Source organism: Ostrea edulis, chromosome 1, assembly GCF_947568905.1.
Source record: "Ostrea edulis chromosome 1, xbOstEdul1.1, whole genome shotgun sequence".
In the NCBI taxonomy this organism is placed as follows: domain Eukaryota; kingdom Metazoa; phylum Mollusca; class Bivalvia; order Ostreida; family Ostreidae; genus Ostrea; species Ostrea edulis.
Genome location: NC_079164.1, coordinates 99,560,875 through 99,564,918, shown reverse-complemented (window position 1 = coordinate 99,564,918; position 4,044 = coordinate 99,560,875).

Here is a 4,044-nt window from a genome sequence, read left to right as displayed (position 1 = left end):
TTTTGTATATCACATCCTATTAGGTTTGCTGAGATTTCCATACAAAAGAGGCAATTTCAAAAACTACAATATAACAGAACAGGATTCGTCATAAAAATTATAGTCCTTCTTTAAAGCTTCTTCATAAAGACTGAGAATCTATGAGTAATAATCATAACTGAATGTACATATACTGAATCGTGGAAAAATTTGTTGGTGCTCGACGTAAAATGAAGAAGGTGTACTGATTTAGATAAAGTGTTTGGACTTATTTTTAAAGTACATTTAACTTGATTTTATCCACAGTTCATTGGACATCATCACAGATTTCTACCATCGTGTCCCCTAGACAGTCTTACAATTTTTAAATGTTTTAAGATCTAATCCTTTTTGTCTACGTTTTAATAAAACGCGACAGAAAACCCGGAGATATTTATGGTTTTCTTTGAATTCTCTGCACCGTGCACAGAAGCGATGTCGATGTAAGAGTACGTGTATATGGACACGCTTGATTTACCTATACCGACCACAAAGTGTACACTTTTGGTGTACACAATCTATGTACAAAGCATGTGTTGGCAAATACACCGAAAATTTTAATATGGTTGAAAAATGGTGAGGCTGAACATTTGCAGAATTTTTCTCCTTATTTTGTAAGCTGTAACGTATATAAGATGATATTTCAAGTGCACTATATGTGGTCAATTAGAAGAGTTTAAAATGTGTTTTAAAGAATAAATGAAAAAGATTGATATTTCGTACAATCATCAAAGCAAGTTTAAAGCCAACAAATCTGCAAATATTTTGGAGTATGATTTGGTATTTTTCAGATGTATGTAGGTATTTAGAAACACCCCCTTCCCTCTACTGGACAATATTTTATACAAAAATGTAGGACTCCATTTAGAAACAGAAATCTATATTTACTGACATTATCCGTGTGATATAATTCAGAAAAGTTTTGTCTCGGACTATATTTTATGACGGTTGGATTTCTCGAGGACTATTGCAAGACAATTGAAATCCATGTTGGAAATTCAGAGATAATGATGTCAAATTGAACGGATTTTTGCCTCAATTGTTGCAAGCATTTTTCTGGTCGAAGCACATTATACGAGTTACATAACTGAGAAACACCGCCTGTTCACGTAATTTTGGGACAACCCTCGTATAGGTACATATGAATATATACTTTTCAACGAAAACGTACTTTTCAATATCTGGTGAAAACAAATTCAGGGGAAAAAAACTAGTAGAAGAATAGCAAGAAATTTTTTAATTTGATATTTGTATGATAGCCTTGAACTTTTTAGCAAGAAATCTTTTAATATGATATTTGTTGTATAATAGTCTTGAAGAACTTTATAACAAGAAATCTTTTGATATGATATTAATTGTATGATAGCCTTGAACTTTTTAGCAAGAAATTTTTTAATATGACATTTGTTGTATAATAGCCTCGAAGAACTTTATAACAAAAGATCTTTTAATATGATATTTGTTGTATAATAGCCTTGAAGAACTTTATAACAAAAGATCTTTTAATATGATATTTGTTGTATAATAGCCCTGAAGAATGTATGGAATAGTTCTAATAGTTAAGCATGCTATTGGGTTATAAAACAAAACATGTGTATATTATAAGTATTGTGCGAATAAACTGCAAATAAACATCGTAATCAGTATCAAGTTATCCTTTTAGAAATGACATACTTTGCATTCCTTATAATGAAAAGGTGAAGATAAGAAATAGTGATCAAAATCTACATCCTTTTATTTACATTATCATATTTTTATGATTTTTTTTTTTACAATAAGCACCCCATCGGAAATAAGCAGCTGTGCAAAATAATGGGCTATCCTTAGGTGCAAATTAATGTAAAGTTTGTGACAATCATTAAATTCATTTGATTTGAACTTCTAATCTTAGAAATTACACGATGTTCTATGATCATTATGGATACATGTATTTATATTTCATTGTTCTTCTCAGCTAATATGCTATTTATATCACCCTGTGTCATTCATTGATTCTTAACCTGAATAAATCTATCTAAAATTCCTATAAAGAATACAAAATTAAAATTAGGGCAAACATGGACCCCTTGACATACTAGAGGTGGGCCAGGTGCCTACTTGATAAAAACAACATATAAATACTAATGACGTCACAATGCTTTACGTAACAAGTCATGTTATTGAAAAATAAAGTACATGTATGTTGCTCAGCCAATTGAATTGTATGTTACAAACGAAATTAGATTACCTTTAAAAAGAATGACTTTGATTGTGTTATAGCATACTTGTAATTTGGTGCATATTACGTTCACAATCAAAACGTAATGAGCCTCAAGTTACACCATTCTCCAGTAACATACTCCAGTAACATACTTTGCTGTTAAGCTCATTAATATGTTATTGCATGGAACGTAAAGTCTTTGCAAAACTGGAATATTCATACAAGTCAATACACTTAATTTCAACAATCATTCCGGACTCATTAAATATTTTCATTCATCATCATAATTTTTTGACATAGCTTCAGGACAGGGCAGGATAATTGATTACCAATAACGGAAGTTTACAGGGCACCCCATAAACGATCCTACGTATCCAAGATCAACGTGTATCTTATTATTTCATTCTCTATGAACATCAGTAGGATGCAAGTACAGAAGGGTCATGGTTACCCCCCCCCCCCCCCCCCGGTCCATTTACTGTTGGTGTTAAACGTTTGGAGACATGCCACAAGACATCGATACGAATGTTTTTCTCATATTCAAAACAAAACAAAAATTGTAGAAAAATTTCTACATTTGCACAGGGTTCAGTTGCGTAACCTGCGCTGTCAATTATGAGCGTTGATAATCAATGTGTCTAGTTATGAATTGATTAGTGCAGGGGGATGTGAAGGGCATTGTGAGCTCGTACAGCGGTCATCTAAACACGGGGACGTCGGCATGAAGAATGAAAGGCGTAATTCCCACTAATGAAGAAATGCATGAATTGCTGGGCTCCTGTCTTCACCTATTGCGAGGAATGATGACCTGCAACATTAACGAAGTATGTACGAAGTTTTGGATTGGTATCTCATCGAAGACAACGAACATACACACAAAAATTAAATGAAAAATCACAAATAAAAGATATCTGTATATATATATATATATATATATATATATATATATATATATATATATATATATTGTACCACTATCCTTTATTTCAGTTAGATTACGGATTAGCTGCTCATCAGCTGGTTTTTCACGGTGAGGTCTGCACCGCAGGTTCTCACGATGCCCGTTTCACACCACAAATGAAATCATACAGTTGAAATAATAGTTTGTTGACAGTTGAAATACTGGTATGTCATCACTTTTATTAACTGTTGATGCGTCACATCCCACCATCATGTACCGATGCATAATGTAATTAAATCTGTTTTACTAAATAAATATCCACAATGACAAATTAATTTTTAAAAGAAAGAAGAAAAAAAAAGCCAAATTCCCAGGTCAATGGGTAAACTTTTAGAAGTCGTATTAGTCGAGATTAAAAGGAAAAAATGATTCTGCGGTGCCAGATTGTGGCAGATTTCACAGTCTTTGGAATGTTCGGTACGTGTAGTTTAAATCAAACGGTGGGTCAGTAATAAGCCTGCCCTTCTAAGAAGTTGATATGTTAATTAGTCTAGAAAAGGAACCTCACGGAAATCGATAGATAATTTTGACTTTGTAAACCTGCGATAACCTCCTGAACATGCTAGCAGGATTTGGCAAGGGAGTCTTTTGGCCACAAGAAGAAGAAGCCCGCCATTTACCCGATAGAATCTTCGCAGGGGAACCCCATTGCGGGGTCTTACCTCTCCCTAGGGGCATCTTTGACATTCCCGCGCTAATTGATTCCCTGTAATCGCAATTACTGATTGTGTATCGAGCAATGTGCTCCGTTAGCAACCTTCCGGAATCATTATGAGAGATACATATACAGATAGATGTTTTCTAACAACAAAGGTGTTTGTTCAAAGCTATTTTTGTTGTGATTTCTATGCTGTTTCAGAAAATA